This window comes from Numenius arquata, chromosome 7 (genome assembly GCF_964106895.1).
Source record: "Numenius arquata chromosome 7, bNumArq3.hap1.1, whole genome shotgun sequence".
NCBI lineage: Eukaryota > Metazoa > Chordata > Aves > Charadriiformes > Scolopacidae > Numenius > Numenius arquata.
In genome coordinates this window covers 21404500-21424360 of record NC_133582.1, presented here as the reverse complement: position 1 = coordinate 21424360, position 19861 = coordinate 21404500, and positions in this window count along the sequence as shown.

Sequence of the window (19861 nt, the reverse complement as noted above, 5' to 3'; positions counted from 1 at the left end):
CCATGAAGCTACTGTTTATATTCTAGTTTTACATTCAGCAGCTCATTTTTCCTGCAGAAACTGGAATTCAGTGTGCTGATCACCTACGGTGCTTCATTTGTGTGAGGACACATGAGGAAATGAAAAATACACCCAACCACCATATATGTAACCGTAACAGATATTAGTGCCGAAGTGCAGTCCTGGACTTCACCTGCTAATGTTTTGTGAAGGCCTTGATGTCTTTCTAGCCCATCTGGATGTCTTCTGATGGAAAACCCAACTTGTGTGTTGCTCCAGGCTGGTGTAGCAGTTGTACTCCTGAGGCAGTAGGAGAAGCTGCTCACCTTCCTTCATACAGCCGGTGTCTGCCGTGTACAGGTGGGATTTCACGCGTGACGTTTGATGAGGAGAATTTCAGGCCTTAGTTCTGAATTAGACCCAACATGAATGTCTGGAAGAACCGCAGAAGCCAGTAAGTGAGATGGTTACTATATGGCAAGAAGCTCTTCAGGGATGTGCATGTTCCCACTGTGACACTGAGAGAAAAATGCTTTCTGCAAAGGGGCAAATCAGTTACTTTAGTGATGTTCAGTAGTGGAAACCTGTTTTGAAGTAGTAGGGATCAACTTACTTTCTGCTTTGGGCAACCCTTGACAGAAGGATGGAGCATCTCACTTTGAGCTACAACAGGGCTCTTCCCTTTCTTTATCATAAACTGCTGCTTCTTTGGTTTATTTTCCTTTTTTACTCCTTATAGCAGAATCAATGTCACTTGAAAAACAGATTTTATATCAGTAAGGCTTGCTGAGGAACTTTTCGTGTTGTAGCTCTGTGCAGCTTCCATATTTTTAGACATCTGGAGGATTAGGAAAAAATCCTAGTGTACTTTAATAATATTCATGCCAAGCCTTTCTTTCTTTATATTATATTGTACATATTGTTGGATGTATCTGATAGAAACCAATATAAGATTAAATCCCGGAGAAGCTTCTAATGAAATTGATTGTTATCACAGGAAACAACCCGGTGAGGAAAATACTGTAGATGATTATTTTGGAATTCCAGTTGAGAAATTTATGAAGAAGATTGTGTTTTACTGTGGTGCCCAGAAGCTGGGGAATGAATTCAGTGGCCCTTGCTAGTCCTGTGACCATGCTCCATGTTCCATCTGGCATCTAAAATTTTTAAGATAAACAGGATATAAATAAAGTGAAAATTAAACAAAAGCAAAATGCAGACTTTTTAGAATTATTTTGCTCCCTGTGTGGTGCCTGGGTGATGCCAGCCAGGAGAGGAAATGGACCACACCTGGGGAGCTGCAGAGCCACTGTCCTTATCTGTTGGCCATCTCACTGGATGGGCCACGTAGCCAACCTCCTGCCAATGGCCCTTCCCTGAGCTGGGGGTACAGACAGGTTTTCGTAGGATATGAGAAGCCACAGAACTGGATGTAGCAATGTATCAGAGGCTCAGGCTGCCTTCTAAGCTGGAGGTAGAGTCTTGCCTCAGTAAAGGCTTCTGAACTCTCTCCTTTCTTCTAGAAAGATGACATTTTGCCCTCCTTAAAAGCATCATCTTAAGAGATGTAGAATAAAAAAAAAAAAATTCGTAGAGGCCTATAAACAAGATGGCAGAGCTAAATAGAAGAAGAGGCGTTCTCTGAAGGTGAAAGGTGTTTTTCAAAAAGTGGAAGCTGTGTGCAAACAATAGATCACAAACCCAGACAAAATAAGCTTAAAACTATAAACAAAGATTTTCAAGAACAACTCGTTAAATGCAATTACAAAAGTTACTAATAAAACCTTAAACCATAAGAACTAGGAAGCTTTGCAGAGCTGAGAGATGGCCAGAGTAGAAGGATCACATAGAAAGGCCACAGAAGAGGTATGAACTCTACTCTTTGTTGCAGTGTTCACTACCAAAGAGCTTGGAGATGTTCATATCCATACACTTTCTTTACAAAAATCAGGTCTGAAGAGTTATCTCACATTGAATGGTTGAAAGAAAAAAGATAGCTCAAATAAGTAAAATGGATAATAGAACGAACTGGCCTAAATCCTGTTCACCCAGGAGTTCCCAGGGAAGTCAGATATTGAATCAACTAACTGAAGTGTAAATGTCCCATTCAAATAGTTTTTGAAATCAGCCAAACAGAAGGTACCAAATCTAGAAAAGGGCTTCAGGGTGTATTTGTATTTGAGGCAATACACTTAAAAATATCTTGAAGAGTATCAGTTGGCACATGAATAACTGAGCTAATGGGGAAGCATCAACCTACCTTTTGCGGAAGGAAGCCATGCCTCCTCCCTATCTGCTGAAGGCTTCATCAAGCTCCATCATATGTAAATGATCCAGTCTATACAGTGGCTTTTAAATACCATTAATGCTTCTATCAAGGTCTTTTAGGAAAGACCCATGAAGACCTTTATGAAGAAACTCAACTATCTTGAGATGAAAATGATTGATAACTAATTAAAGGTCCATCACAGGATATAAAAGAAAATGGTCCAAATGAAAATTCTGTCTCACAACACAAGAGGCACTGAATGAAATCCTCAGACAGTGGGTTTGAAACAAATAAAGGGAAGTATTTGTTCCACACGACACATTATTAAATGACACTTTGCCCATATAATCAGAGAATGATGTAGAGACAAAAATCATAAATGGGTCAAAACCTGCAAATTATGGAAGAAATATCCATCAGGTGCAATTATACACAAAAATTCAGATTTGCAGTTCTTTATATGTGTGAAGCCTCTAATAAATGACCGAAAGCAACGCGGCTTAGAATAGGCTACAGAAACAGAAAAGCAAGTGCATCATTGCGTCTCAGCTCCCTGCAGCTTTAATGCCTGCAGTCTTCATGCTTACTTGGGGAAAGCTCAGGCTCTGGAGACATTCAGAAATCTTCTTGGGGAGAGTGTTAGTCAGAAAAGATATTTCAGTAGGAATGTTCGAATTAATAATTAATTAGAGTAATTGTGCTACCGAAACTAGGAAGGGCTCCATGCACTGCTCATGCCGTCAGTATTTTAATGAAAATAATGGTAAATAAATAAATAAAAATTTGAACATTCCTACTGATCAAAGCCAGGAGAGGGCCTCCAACATATTGGCCTCCAGCAACTGGCCTCTAATGAGGACGAAGCAAGAGGTAACTCCACATAAAAGCAGGTGTGAAGGAAAATTAAGCTTCTGATTCATGAGGTTACATGTACGCACCCAAATACATGCAAACTTCCACGTGCAAGTGTTCTGTCATCTGTGATACGGCATCAGGCTTCACATCTTGCTGCAACCTAGAGCGGAGCTGACAGCTATATATGCGCTTTGAATTAAAGGAGGAGGGAGGAGACTACATTGCCTAGATTCAGAAATGTCTACCCAGAGGATCTGCAGCTGAAATGTGAGTTCGTATTGGAATGACAAAGCCAGAGTTTGAATAGAGATGCTGCTTTTTCAGCCCGGAGTTGGCCCTGACAGGTCGCATGTGAGATGTGCCCTGCAGATACCCAGCTCTTGCCTCCTACCCTTCCTCATCTCCCAGCTCCCACACACATTCATAAAAGGATTAGAGCATTTAAATAGCCTGATTACAAAATTGTATTGAAACATAGATACTGATGCAAATTGTACAGCCTGTTGGCACTGTGTGAATCATGCCAGGCCTAGAATGAGTCTACATTAATTCCAAGTGTGCTGTATTTCAATTTCCAAACTAGTTCTCTTTTGATATTCATATTGCGAGTTGCCTTCATTTTGATTATTTGCTTTCTTTCTGCAATTTTCCGTTGCATCTATTAATGCTCTTGCCAAGTCTCTGTATACATAGCTAATTTCCAAAGCTTCCCTCATCCTGTGTTTGATCTCCAGTCCTTCCAAAGGAATGTAAACAATGGCAATCAAAAATTGAGATGAAGAAAGAGGCATCTCTTGAGCGAGCTTTAACAAACAAATCCATATTAGAAACAGAACCAAAAGAATCAGGAAAGGGTCCATTCCCACTGTAAAGTTGCTTTTTTGCCTCCCAGATATCCATACAGTTTACTTGCATCCTACCATTTTGGTCACACTTCTTTCATACGAAAAGCAGGTGCTGCCCTTTGAAGCTTGTTCCTGCTTCTTAAGGGAAAGGGAGCTGTTCCCGTGTCACCTCTGTGGAGAACACCGGTCACACACGCAGCCTCACCAGCAGCACGTATGCTGTGCCATCAACAGTGGCCTTCTCTCCAAAGGACGGAGAAGGGAGATGTGTCAAGCTGGTGGTACTGCCACTGAGGAGGCTACTCGCCGTGATGGCTGGTGTGATGAATGGCTGTATTCAGATGATGCATTTCAGGGTGGCTACAAAACACCCGTCATTAGGAGTCTGCATTTATCGAGTCAGATGTAACTTCGGTGAATCTGGTGCCTGTGAGGATGAACAGGTAAAATATGTGCAACCCTGCATGCTGCAGCAGCTACCACAAAGTCACTACAGCGTTGTTTGATTCTTGCTACCAAAAATTACAAAAACGCTTGTAACAAATACAGTTGTTCTCATAAATCCCTGGCATAGCCTGCTGGGTGAAAAGTTCATTTAAAGTCACATTCAATTAACAAATGACTGTCATCGCCAGATGTGTATATCCTGAGGTACAGTTTAATGCATGTCAGACACAGCCAAAATGACAGGCTAAATGTGATTAATGCTTAGCTGACTATTTCTCAAAGCATCAAACTAAGTAAAGAAACACCTCTGAAATAAACAGCCTAACCTGCATAACTTAAGCTAACCGGGGTGAAGATATGAAATAAAGGAAAAAAGATGATGTCCAAAAAATACAGAGAATTGCAATGCATTTGCAGTCATTCCCCAGGCTATGTTTCCATGTTTCACGCAGCTTGTGAGGAGATATCTCCTTTTCAGCTCAATAAATAGACAAGCATTTTGTTCTGAAGTGATAAACCACAGCAACAGAGGTCTAAGTCCATTCCCAAAAAGAGATAATGAAGGCAAGGTAGAGTCTCAAACATGACTTCCTGAACTTCTGAAGAGAAGCAGCATTGCATATAGGCTCAGAAGACCCAAAGTGGTGGTGTTCATGAGCTTTGTGGAATGTCATCTCAAGCCTAACACATATCACTATGATGTTACAACTGAAATACAGGCAGCTGAGACTGTGTTTTCATTATATGAGTGCACTGGCAGCAACATTGAGTTAAGGAGTTATTCTTCCCACACACCTGCTTCACAGAAAGTCAATTTTAGCTCCATGAAACGGTGCATCATCTCCTCAGTTGTTCTGTACAACTGGCTGCAGGGTCATGCTGTGAACTGGAGCAGTGAATGGAGCATAGGGTGTGCCACAGGCACTAACGAATATGGCCAAAGTGGTATCATGAAAGCATGGTCTCCACCCAAGCCCTGCTATACTGCAACCATCTACATCTGCTTAACTTAATTGTCGGGTGGGTCCTCGAGAGCCAGGCTGCCCGCGCAGAGCCATGCATCACCAGAGTGTGCTCAGACATTGCCCTTTGCTGGGGTGAAACGTCCAGTTTATGCGTTAGCATTTAAGGAGAAGACACTGATTCCTTTCATCGTACAGCTCTAAGTTCCTAGTGCAACCAAAGGAGGGCAGGAAAGTTGCCAGACCATCACCTGTCTCCTAATAGTTGAGTTTTCCAGCAGGAGGCACAGGAAAGGTACAACGCAGGCACTGGAAAATTGCTACCTGCTTGCTTTAGAGCAGTGAGAAAAACAATGCAAATTGCTTTTGTGTTGTGAAATAGCTTCTTAACACTCTGCGGTGTGCATGATTTCATCTTGTCTACTCAGTCACCCCAGGCCCTCTGTTGATAGAAATTATTTAGCAAGCTAACTCAGTTGGAAGATTTACACAGTTCCTGATTTCTGGGATATCAGTTTTGGTCCAAATACACCTTTAATGCACCAGTTCCTTTTAAATTTATCTTTTTATTAATTTTTCCTCATTCTATGGGAAAAGTACAAGGAGGTTGGACGATATGTACTTGTACGGCTGTCTGCAAGGTGTTTCTTTATGACTGAAGTCGGTTCAACCTTCCAGAGCTGCTAACACCGGCTGCTGCAGTAATGTCACATCCTGCAAGAATTTCTGGGCCGAACATTTTTACTTTTTCTGAGCTGGCTGTCCTCTGCACACCACAGCAGTTAGACAAAATGATATATGGGATAAGGATACCAACCAGCCCCAGCTGGGAATGTTGGGATATTGTCCTACCAGGAGCAATCTTGTCAGATATCCAGAATAAGCTGCAATTAGTGAGGAAAGGTGCTAAAAAGGTAGAGAACCGAGAAGAGAGAAAGAAAGAAAAAGTTGAATACAAAGAATAACCTCCGTTTTTCTCACTGCAAAAGGGACAGGTTCACAGCATCCCTCTTGTCCCGTTCCACGTTCCTCTCTTCCAAGGATGGTTTGACCCTCAAACCTGGCCGCAAAGCACATGCCTGTCACAAGCACAGGTTGCTCAAACAACAAGAAGGTCGGTAGCAGTGGGACATCCCTTCTGCCCACACGGGAAGCACAGACGTGACGCAGCACACGGTACCGCACGTGTCTAACAGCAGCCACAGCCAGCCAGGGCTCCTGGCATCAGATTAACCCCACCAGCAGTAAGGACCCCTTGTATAGCATCATACGGCGAGTCAGTAGCAAGAAATAAGGCTGGAAGATTCTCTCCAAAATTACACATTTCATTTCCTCATCAAATGACTGGACACTGTGTGGTGTTGTTCGTTTATGACACAAGCACACAGGTGACAGTGACATCTCTGTCAGGTCTTCCTTCTCATGCAATTTAGAATGTATTTGATACTTCTGTAACTGCATTATAACATTATTCTCTCTGTTAGCCTTTCTTTTTTTTAAAAAAAAAACCAAACCAAACCAAACCAAAAACAAAAACCAAACTTCTCTTTTAGCTATGAATTCCCAGGGCTTTGGAGTGCTGCTCTTTTCATAGTGCCAGTCCCAGCTAAACGAATGCCATGTTAAGCTAAAAGCTTACCTTTGTCATCTCCAAAAAGACAGGTTCGTCCTCAAATTTCTGTTAACCAGGTAGCACTCCAAGGCAAGCATTGCATAAAAGAGCTGGATCTTATAAAAGGATATAAACTGACCTCTCGGTGGCTGCAACAGCCAGAAGAGCAAACAAGCCCTGAGATGCATTAATGAGGAATGAAGCACAAATCAGTTGAGAGACAAAAGACAAGAGACACAGCATTTTGGAGAATTATCTTCATGTCGTCACAAGATGATCAGAGAACTAAAATTATTACAGGCATTAGTTGTCATTTTAATTTGGTACCTGAGTAATCTGGACTAAAAAGTTCCAAATAAAGAAGACACTTAATGCAAGTAATTTGGAATAAAAAAAAATCAGAGAATAGAATGGACTTGAATCTGAGTTCCCACTTCAGATGTAGAGATCATTAAGTCAGGGATGATGTAAGCAGTAATCAACTTGCACTGTCTTTCTGGAGGGTACGCTCATTTCATGGCTGGCTCACAGAAGTCTCCAGGGAGAGAGCACATGGATACTGAAAGGCAGCAAAACCCAGTTCTGAAGAGGGGTGAAAGGACATTTTGTCTTAAAAGAAAAAAAAAAAAAAAACACAAATGAGAAAAGACGTTGCATTTAAGAACCTCTCAGAATGAATCAGCTTTGTGGAGTGCGTCGAGTTAGCTTTACAAAACAGACTGTTTCTATGTATTCACTATTCAGAAACCTTCAATGAATCAGTGAATTAATTTCTTTCGGGAAGTTTCTCAAAAGTGCCTCACCAACATTACTGGAGAATTAATCTTTATAATTCAGCTGTCAGGCAGTGTGACTGATCACCTGTAGTCTTATTCTTGCTCCCTCATTAAACGGTCTCTGCTTTAAAAAGACTTTTTCCCCTGGAAAAAAAATCCTCACCTAGTCACAGAATTAATCTCAAATTTAAGCAGCCTTGAAGATCAAAGTTCTTGACTTTGTGTTTATTAGTCTCAGTCGGAATTGTAATTATCCGAAAATAGTAGGAAAGCAAAAGTTTTGTTCCTTAGAAAGCTCAGGAGGAGAACATAACTAGGGCACAGATGATAGATTTGAAGATACAGGCTGACCCTCTTAGATAACCTTGTATAAGGCTCTCTGGGCTTCTGTAAAATGGGAATATTAATAATTCAGAAAATCATTAAGAGAATGATCACGGTGGATTTGGAGGTCCAAAACATTATACCAAGTAATGAGACCGTAGGGGAAGAGATGGTCATATCTGAGATTTGATCAATTCTGAAGCAGGCATTTTGAGCAAGAATCTAGTCAACAGAAAGACCGTCAGTGAAGGGCTGGGAGAGAGACGAGCTTTTAGGAAGCAGGACTGAAATATTTCTCCCCTGACAGTAATTAAAATGTGGAACGTTCAACCGAAACTACCAAAACAGATGCAACAAAAATCACATTCAAATAAAAGCTAGATGTAGTCAGATGGTGCCAATTAGAAATCATATCCTCATACAGAACCAATGAATGGGTGTGTCTCCAATTTATTCAAATGTTAATAGGATGCCACGGCAGCACCTCTGTTTGGAGACTTTCCACGGTGGTGAGAACAGCTGTAACGATTCACACAAAAGTTCAGTGACTACAGAAATGGTGCATGTGGTCTTCCCACAATTTAAACTTAATATGAAGTTCCTGCCTATATTTCACTGAAACTATTCTAATTCTGTTGAAAAATTGTAAATGATGCAAAAAAATATAACTTGCTTGTTTCGTTGATTGGTTGGTTGGGTTTTTCCTTTTGTTTGTTTGTTTGTTTGTTTGTTTTTTAATAGAAGCCTAAAGGGAAAGGAAGTCTGGTAGAAAGAAAAATTATTTTCATTTAAGCACTTAACACTTTAACATAGCAAAAAAGTATTTTCAAAACAGTTTAGCTTTAGTTAGCAGCTATTAGAGTACAGCTGCATATCCAAAGCAAAAGTATGACAATGTCTTATTCAGAAAAAAAAAAATGCTGATGGCAAGATATAACTTCCAGAGGGTTTTCCTCCATTTTGAGGAACTTCTAAAGATGTTTAAGTGTGTAGGAACCTTTTAATTATTTTGCTCTTAAGCATTAACTGGATAACAAGGTAATACTACAAATATCAGGAGCTCAAAATAAAATATATAGTACCAAACATAAAGATTGAAAACTAGGTGAAGCTAGCTTAGGCTGGGTTGTTTCGACATGCATTCTTGTTGTAGGTGGTTCTCCTCCATATTCATGATATATTCTTATTTCATCTAGGTTTTCTTTCCCTCCTAGATCACACAGTTCAAATTAAGGAGGCAGTAGTGCCCTAAGACTCCCTTCCACAAAATCCCCGTGAGATGGTCATTGATGTGCCAGTGTAGGAGTACAAAGGATCTATAGTTTGCTCCCTTCTTTTGATTCACCAGGGCATGAAAGTTTCTGGGACTGACCTTTCTCCTTTCCCGCAGTCAGCTTTAAAAATTCTTTTTCTGCTAATGGCGTATCAAGCCTTGACACAAGAATGCCAGAATGGTCTATAAAATGGTTTCCAGTCTCCTAAGCTTGACCACCTGTGGCCCTTTCTTTAGAAAGATGTGCATAAACACATGTATAAATATGAGTTTCAGCAAGAATCAGCATTTATAGTGCTTGGATATGAAAACACCTGCTACTAAATGAAATGCTAGGGATGTTACCTGGGGTCCAAAATGGCATCTGTCACTAGCTAAGCCAATAAGGATAAAAACATAACACTTAAATAAATTCAATTTATAGGCATGGTATAAAAGCATTCATCATGGGCTTAACATATTTCTTTTGCGCTAATTCTATGTTTTATATATAAAGATAGGCTGCATATGCCCAACCCACGCCACACATGCTGGTAGACCAGAATGCACCGGCTCAGATGTGCAAGTCTGGATTCACCCCACCTGATTGCACTCTGCAGGCTGCTCTCCACATTCATTCTCCTTCATCTGCGTTAGGATATACATGCACATGTCTCCAGTCCTGAGGCTTGGAGTCCTGTCACACAGATGCCAGAGTCCAAAGTCTTCTCCCTCCAGATTTTGTGCTTAAATCATTGAAAAACAGCAGTGGTTTAAGTATGATCCACTCGCTAGAGTGGCCTTCAGTTTGGTGTGTTGCAAGGGATAGATGAGGGCATTTCTGGGCCTCTAATCTACCCGGGACGATGGACACTGGAGAGTGATCTTTCATCCACTCCCAATACCACTTGGACCTTCCTCTTTCATCATCCACATCATTCTGAAACTGGCACGGACCTCCTTCAGATGTATTATCTCATCTGCTTCTCTTGACACACTAATGTCACAGATTTTGCCACCCTGAAAAGAAGACAAATAACATTTTATTCTTCTTGTTGGAGCATCAAAATTGAAATCTGCCTCTCTTGCTGATTAGCCTGGAGGTGGCTCTTCTTACCTGGGTAGCAGGTGGGTAGGCAAGAACACCACCTTTATCTCCAAGCTCTGATTCACTGCTCAGAGCTGGCAGAAAATCTCTTTTTTATGAGACCTTGCATGCCCACCTGAAATAGGTTTGCTACATGGAGATAGCCACACATTGCCAACAGCACATGTTGTCATTGAGACAGATGTTTTCTAGGATAAAAGTTAAACTGTCATGGAATTCAAGAGATGAGATAAGAAAAATACTTTTCAATCTGGATCTGAAAGGGTATCCGTATAAAATAAATAATTTATATAAAATATAGAGAACACATCAAGCAAATATGCCATAATAATACGCTGGGAAAGCCTGGAAAACCTAAGAAAGCAAACCTAGACCAGACAGTATTTATGTCATAGATCATCAATGACTTATAAAATAAATGCTTGTAATTCACTTATGTGAGACAGATGGAAAAGCAAAAATCCAGTTGCACTAGTATGAAAAAGTACAAACTCTTGTGCTGGTAGAGAAGCAAAAATTACAAAGATGCCCCTTCCTGCCTTAGATTACAATAAGCCAATCTGCAACTGGGATCAGGAAGAAATCAAGAAGCCACCAGCAATGAATAAGATGCATTGCCACATTCATGGCAGTAGACTAGATAGACCACTCCTAAACTCTTGCATGGTTAAATAACAGCCTCTCTTGTTTTCAGACATCAGAATTTTTATATGCAGGAAATTAATCCTTGTTGTTCTTGGGTAATTTCATATGCACAAAGAGGAAATCAGTGTTGAACATATTCCAAAGCAGTCACAGAAATACCAGTGTAATGAACGCTTCCTCTAGCCCATGGCTCTTCCGTCATTATTACAAAGCCACTGCTCCAATACCACTACTCCAGTGCAGAATACCATGAATGACGAAACTCATATTTAGCAGTGAAAAAAACACTGTTCTTCAAACCAACCTATCAAGCCAGAGAAGAAAAATGGCAGGACGTTTTAGTTGTTCAGGGTGGTTTTTTCTGTTAAATCAGTTTCACTTTAGTTTCTGCAAAATAAGTTGCCCATCATCACAAATAAGCAATTGTTAAAAATGAATTCTGTCTTTAAGGGTTTTTTTTTTGTAAATAGGGACCTAAAATTAGGCATGATTTCTGGGTGGCCTGAATGCTCTGCTAGCTGGAGGTCCAGAGAATCAGCAAGTTCAGCTGAAGTTAATGGGACTGCAGAAGACTTATTTACATGTTAATTTAGGCATTAATCTCTGGAAACAGTGATTCTTTTTCTCTCTGTTTAAAAAACCTGGTTCCATATGAAGTCAACGGATTCGGAAAATAAACACTGATTTACTTCCTTGGATGCATTGATCAGTGTATCCGTGATGTCTTTTACTATGAGGCTATACTTGCACACAGGCAATTTGTTCCACTCCAAAAAATAGTGGCGAACCGTTCTAGCTTGCCAAGAGACCATACCGACAGATTAACAGACTGAGAGAGCAATTTGTCCGTTTAGTACCCAGACATAAATCTTTCCTCCTGACAGCTTTGTTTAAGGGACAGGACTGCTTGCTTCTACACCCGAACCTGCCACTAACATCTATATGGTTGCACCGGGAAAGAAGCTGTAGTGAGGGAGAATGCCTACATTTACAAACGTTGAAGGGGGTTGCTCTCTCTAACGTGAGTTTATAGAGACGCAGGGTTCATGCTGTCATCCAAACTCTCCTCGTGTTCAGAACTTCAGCGCTTGTGGCCGTGCGAGTCATTAGAGCACAGCCATGTCAAGGACACCTGTACAAATTCCACCTCTGCTTTCCCTGCACCAGGGCAGCTCTTGGGTACAAGGACAATGGCTGACACGTGTCCCTGCTGGTCTCCCAGGGCTCTGCTGAGGAGGTCCCTCGTCACAACTCATCAAACAGCAGGAACCGTGTTCCTTTCTCCAAAATCTTCTAAAAACATTACAGATGATTAAATTCTGTGCTGCCCAATGGCTCAAATTTTCTAAGTTTGATATCTTCCATAAAAGAAGCTATTGATGTGGAAATTGTTGCTCTATTTTTAAATAGAATTATTAAGTTACATAAGGAAGAGCCCTTTTATCATTAAAAAGAGGAAAATATAGATACTTTTATTACTCAGTGTATAATTTTACATTTAGCTAAGAATATCGGAGAGGCTGCACTAGGTCAGGGCAAAAGTCTTCTTGCCCAGCATCGTGTCCCTGACAGAGGCCAATAGCAAGTGCTTCAGGAAAGAGGTAAGTGAAGGACAAGCAGGTGGTGATAGCTTTGCCATCCCAGTTCCAGCAATTACCATTTTAAGGATTTCCTGAATAGAGGTTGCAACTGGACAATTATGTTTAATAGCCCTTGATGGATCTTGCTAGTAGCTATTAATCGAAAAGGGAGCCTCTTTTGTCATTTCATGACTGATTAGTTGCTTTGAAAGCTCTTAGTGAGGACCTTGTGTAAGGCTTTTTAGAAATCCAGGTACACTGTAGAAGCCAAATCACCCTTATTCATACGCTCACTAACCTTCTGAAAGAATGCTATTAGGTTTGCGAAAGAAGCTGTGTTCCTGGGAGGCTAAATTTGTGCAGGTGCCCTCGGAGCCTTTGGGAAAACTGGCATCATATTTGTTGTCCCCTGTCTTCTGGGACAATTGCCAGAGCCAGATAAATAACAGCTCGGGGTTCAGCGATTTCATATTTTAATTTAATTGAAATAGCTGGTGAACAGCATCTGATCCCACCAACGTTAATTTGTTATTAATTTGAAATTAGCCACAATGCATGAAAAATCAGTCCTAAAGGCAAAATGATCCCTAGCTGTTGCTTTCTTGTTGCTGCAACAGGTAAGTGTTTTTTGGGAGCAAATACTAAAAGCTTACAGCTTTACCTCCTCATGATTACTTTTTAAGAAGATTAGAACCTCTGTATTGCCACTCCTGACTGGCAAACTTTATGCTTAGCCAAAACTCATAACTGAGAGAAATACGTCCTCATCCTGAATCTCTTTATCTCTTTCTCCTCCTCTCTCCTCTTTTTGGGGGGGGGGGGAGAAAGGGGGGGAAGGGCCATCTGTCAGTCCGGTTTTGGTAAATTTGGCTGAAACCACGACACCTTCAAAAATGGAAGGAAGGTCATTAATAATACAGACCAGTAACAGATGATGCATACCAGTGTAGCTCCAATAACATCCCTGCAGATACAAAAAAAAAAAAAAAAAAATTAAATTATCCTCTCTAAAAATATATCAACTTTCTGTAACAATTTTGCTTTTTATATATGTATGTATATTAAGGATTATTTAAAAAAAACTTATTTCAATAATCAACTGGCTCCTGACACTGCTATCCAGAAAAGAGATTAAGCAGACACTGTCTAGACCTCTATCTTCTTCTAATCTGGCCCTTAACTGTGAGGTACAAAACTCTGAGGCCATTTAGAATTAAACTGTTTCATTTAAAACTTGCCTATTAATTCTGAGATAAAAATATCCATATTTCTTGGCCTATTTTTAGATGAGACAGTAGTTACGTTTATTCGTCAAAAGAGATGCAATTAACAAAAATGTTACAGCTCTTATATGTGCTGCCTACTGTATGTATATCTAAATATTATCATGTTTTTAGTTAATCTTGGGGCACTTACAGCTCCATCAAATTCAGGGGAGAGAGGTGACGCTGTGCCAGTTAGGGTTCTGGCCCAGAGGTAGATTTGACATAGAAGTTGAAGCATTTATAAAAATTCAGGAAAATTACTTGACTCCAAATTAGCCATTACTAATAAAAAGAAATAAGTAAAAAACAAAGAGGTGTTTATTTACAGTGTTGAAATAAAGTGCCAGCAAATTCACTGGAAGTGCTGGTGCAGCACAAAGATCCATGGCAGTTGATTTCAAGTAACATAATAATGCATACAGGTCCATACGTTTGTGTACATGTGTAGGTACATCAGTGTGCAACATGCTAGATATGTAATGACACACATACATCTTTATCTATATACACACATCTACACGAAAAATGAGAAACAACAAATATTCTGTGTGTCTGTACTATGAGAACAACTTGCACGTATATAGCGAGATGGTGATAGCATGGCTTTTGGTTCTGAACTAGTTTTTGATAAATCTGCTCAGAGTAAAGGCCAAGGAAATGCTGCCTGCCTGCAAAAGAAAAGAAAATAATCCAGTGAAGAGGCAGGTTACCATTTAACACTGAACGTGCATGAATGATGGGTAGCAGCTTTCAAAGCACTTTCTCTCTCTGTTCTTAGAATCACAGAATTGTCTAGGTTGGAAGGGACCTTTCAGACCATCAAGTCCAACGACCAACTTAACTCTGACAAAGAGCATCACTAAACCATGTTGCTAAGCACCACTGTCTTTTAAATACCTCCAGGGATGACAATTCCACCACTTCCCTGGGCAGCCTGATCGGTGTTTGTCCATGGGCAGGGGAACAGGGCAGCAGAGCAGTTACAGCGTGCACCTTGGGAACCCTGAGCCCAAGCTCCCCTCCAAACGTGCTTAAAGCTACCTTTGACAAAGCCACCACGACTATGTCTCTGGTCACTGAGTCTTGACACTGGAGGCAGGCTAATGCTGTGCCAGTTATGTGTCCTCAGGTTCTCTCAGACACACAAGAGCTCTCCGATACACAAGACAGGATGATTTTGAAGAACATAAATGGACCCAGGTCTTCTAAAATCTCACTGCCTGATGAAAAATAAGAGGAAAAAATCATGCCTTGACAAATTCCACAGGCTTCTTTAGACTTATCCCCAGGATGAATAATACAAACACAAAGTTTCTCATTGTTGGACCACTAGGCAAGATGGGAATAGACTGAAAGTTGTCAGTATTGGGTTTTAAAAGCATCCATCACACACTGGTACAATGCTAGCAGCAGTCTACAAAATGCCAATTATTTAGACACACTGAACCATACTATGCTGCACAAACTGAAGGGGTTTGATTTTATTACAAATATTTCGGTCTTTTTCTGTTAAGAACACAGAGCATTATGTAGTGATGTGGAACTGTCTTGTTAATTTACCCTTGCAGAGCATTTTTTTCCAAGCGAACAATAACAGTAACAGAGGTGGAAATTAGTTTTCATCTCTCGCTTGCAATGACTGTGATGGGGCTTAATAGGAACGTTAATAACAATCTTGACCCAATCTGCATTTAATCTTCTGTTGCCACGAATGGAGTGACAGCAATTTGCACAATCTGATGATTTTGTGTTCTTTGCTTCATGACAGTAGCTAAATAAAACAGTTTCAGATTATTCACTCTTTTCGAAAGGATTAAACCCATACTTGTTTACAAAAAATATGTATGTTGTTAATCAATTTCTACTCAGTAATGTATTTTTCAAGAAGTCAAAATATAATTTTATAAACATACATAATAATGCTTTACCACTTAAATCCATTGCATCCTTTGATTTTGATCTCCATAAATGGGTACTGTTAGAAGAAAAAAAACCCAACAGACTTGTAAGAGGAAGATAGGAAGATAAAGAGACACATTTATTCTATAGTCCTATTTATTTGAATCAGTATCAGATTTACCTATAAGTCAGCCCTTAAAAAATTTGGCCTCTGAATTCCATTTAATTTCAGGTATCGCTATTATGAGTCTTTGTATAGTCCATCAGAAAAAATAATTTTATTCTTTTGTGCTCCACTTCTCTCTCACAATAGACATAACCCTAGATATCATAATCTGTTATTTCAATATGATTTTTCATTTAGAGGATCGGGGCGGGGGAGAGATATTTTTGTAGATTTCACTTAAAAATGGCTTAAAATGAGTGAAATGTAAGAGTTTTCATGTGTACACAGATTTATTCCAGAAAATACATCCCTGTAGACTATTTTTTCTGTTAACATTGTTGAGATAAAAAACACATCTTCAAATTGCCGAGTTCCATTTAAACGGCACCAGGGAGACATTTCCATTCTTTAAGTTGCACTGCCCTCTGGGGGAGACGATCTTCAGATGTCTCTCCATATCCAAGTCGAGAGAACAAAAGCCTTCCTCACTTTTCTCCTTCAGTTTTGAAGGCTGAACATTTTGCCTCCTCCAAATTTTACGCAGGTGCTTGGCATGATTTTTGGCATTGTCGCACAAAGATGAGAGAGCCCCCATTGCACCGACCTTTTATTTGCTTTTTATTACCTTACACGTGTTCTCTTTTTCATGTGTGCGCTTAGAAATCTTGTCTGGGAAGGCCTGGAAGTACTTTTTCTGAAAATTGTGGATGTAGGGTAGTCTATACATGGTGAAAAGACTGATGCTGCTGTACCATAGTGCTGGATGCTTCAGTAAGCAATGCCCTAGGTCCTGGAGAAACATGCTCATGGCTTCTATACAACTGAAAGAGGACAGAAAACACATCAGATTCAACACTTTTCACAAAATGTTTTAACTTCTGCTTACACAGTGCACGTTCCTAACACATACATGGACACTGCCTAACTGTATGGAGAGCTGCTGGGCTCATGGTGCACATATGGCACACATGGTCACAGTCCGTACTCTTGGCGCTTTCTGAAAGCCTTACAGTTTATTCCGTGTATGCCTGGCAGTATGTTCTGTGCATTGTGTTTCTTGCCTTCTACTTGCTGGTTCCTTCAATCCTTCAAACAACAAATGCAATGAATGGTAACTCAGTCACTGAGGGCAAGAATTCATGGCAAGAAGTGCGGCCTCCCTCAGCATCAAGCAGGCAGGCAACTTGTCCACCTCTTGTCCAGAGCCATTTCAGGATTCTCTCCCTCTCGCTGTTTACCAGTGTGTTGAACCACTAACAGAAAAGTCTGGATTTGGAAAAGCCTTGCCTGTTTAGTGTATCTTGTTCTATCTAGCTTGCCCTTCCTCTCAGTGGTCTGAGGACACAAACGCAAGAGACAAAATGGTCACCAGGGTGTTTCTGCTGCAGGTGAAGGTGTGTGAAGCTGTGTTTGGGATCCCCAACAATGCAGCTCTGGGCTCTCTGCAGACCTGGTGTCCACTGAAGGAGCTGATGGAAGTTGCTTGTGCAGACCACAGAACTGAGAGGTGGTCTCTAGTCTGAAGAAAGCCTCATTTTCCACTATGCATCTGACAAAAAGGCAGTTTTTAGCAAGAAGCTCCCTAACACAAAGGAGAAAAAACCAAAAAGTTACTTCAGCTACTTGGGTCCTGTTATTTTCTAAAACGAATTCAGACAGCTACTCAAATAATGGACAAGTGTGATTTTCATATCCACACAAACTCAAGAAGCCATCGGAGACAGATACCTATCTGGGCATGAAGGATTCCACCTCCCTTCAAACTGAATAAAACTGGAGCACTGCCATGAAAATAAAGGACTCAAACCTAGCAACGCTGCAAGAGGCTCTTCTAGTGGCAAGTAGATTGACAGCAAATAGTTAAAAGAAATTCCAGTAAAAAGGAAAGTATTTACTGTCACGGCTGAAGGCAAGAAAAGTCCTAAGCATTTCCATAGTAGCGTATGAACAGCCAAAATAGACCTCCAAATTCACAAAGAACAATTTTGAGAAACTGCTAGCTTCTGCACAACCAAGATTTCACAATACGATTTAAAGCTGTCAGGCAAGCTGTATGACTTGAAAATGAAATAAAACTTCAGAAGACAAATTCCTGTAGCAGATAGTTCCTTTCTTGTGATTTCTTAGAAAAGCCGTGTGATGAAGGAGGAGGAGGTCTTGGTTCAGTGAAGTGTATGTAATGCTTCAGTATCTTTCCACAGTTGATGCTCCAAAGAAGACAGCGGAGAGAATGAAAGAATCGGAGAACAATGATGTGATTTAATACTTCGAAGGAAAAGAGATCAGGTTGGTCTGGACAGAAATAGTCTGCCTTGGCTATCAGAGGTTTTTTTATGGAAAAAGTGTGCACTGTGAAGATTGCAGGAAAACTGAAGCAGAAAAAATCAGTACTTAATGAAAACTCATCTTTGGAAGAAGGTAAGGGCTTCCAAAGGAAAGGGAATGGAATCCTGGTTTGAGAGATTGTGAATTCATCACATGAAGCCAGCCACGGTGTTAGCCGTGAGCTGACATTGAGCCTGCAGGACCTATCACGATGGCGTTACACAGAAGACGAACACAGCACACTCTATGGGCTCAAATTAGTGCACAAACAAAAGTGCTTGTTAAGAATTACTGTTGTGGATCTGCTGGCCAAACTAAAGGAACTCCAACATTTTTCCCCACCCCCTGCCCTCCCATTGCCCTTCTGAAGAGACATAGATACCAAATCCTCCTTCACCACCAGCCCCAGTGATAGGGAGCAGGAGAGAGAGCAGCACTCGCTGCCTCCTTCTCCCTGTGCCTTTTCTCCTCCTTGCCACAACTGCAAATCCACTTCCAATACCCTGCCTAACGTGGAGGAAGGTCCCATTACACCAGAGTGACTCTTGTGGGGAAGATGGTGCAGGCTCAGGCTCAGATGAGAGCTCACCCACACCTCGACTGCTGCCTCAGTGCAGGGCCAAGAGGTGCGTACCGGCAATAGACCTGGTGGCCACTGGCAAAGAGATTATTTAGCTATTATTTACCCTAGCTAACTGTCGATCCCATCTCCCACTCTCAAGCACCACCACTTTACCAACATTTTCACTCTTAGAGAGACTTTCAAAAGCTTTTTTAAGTATTTAGTGAGTAATAATTCATGCTGCAATTTATTAAAATAAAATCATTCAGTGTCCACTAATTTGTACCTTTCAAACTAATAGCTATAACCATTTTGTTAATTATTCCCATTCCCCTTTTCGTCACTGGACAATTGCAGCCTTAAACCTTCAGCCTGCAAATGTTCCTTCTCAGCTTTTTCTTTTCATGTTTGATTTTGAAAAGAGGTATGATATCTAGCAACATCTGTAGAAAAGCCAAACCCGAGCAGTAGCTCGGTATGTAGTACCATCATCACTGCATGTATTAGGAAGAAGATAAACTTGTGAGTCAAAAATGTTTAGTTGTAAAAATGCAATTACATATTGTTTACTCCATATGAAATGTTCTGCCTCATACCGCTAAGAACTTTATTTAAACATTCAATTTAGTTAGTTATCCTTCTGAAGTGCCTACTTTTGGATATTAAAACACACTTGACAAATGAAATGATTGTATTTTTCAGCTGAGACAGTATCCTCGGTATTAGTACGTCTGTATTATTGAAACGCACATTTCCTGTTCCTTCATTGTCCAATTATTTTCTCAATATTTTTGAAGAATACTTTTTCTTTTTGGACTCCCTTTTTTGGACTACATCCATCCTCTGACAGCACCACCATGGCAGCCAGAAGGGTCCTGCAGGCTCACTGCTCCTACTAGTTATTCTAAGAAATGTGGTCGCCAATAGATGTAGTGAAACATTTTTATGGTTTTATATGGTTGTTTTTTT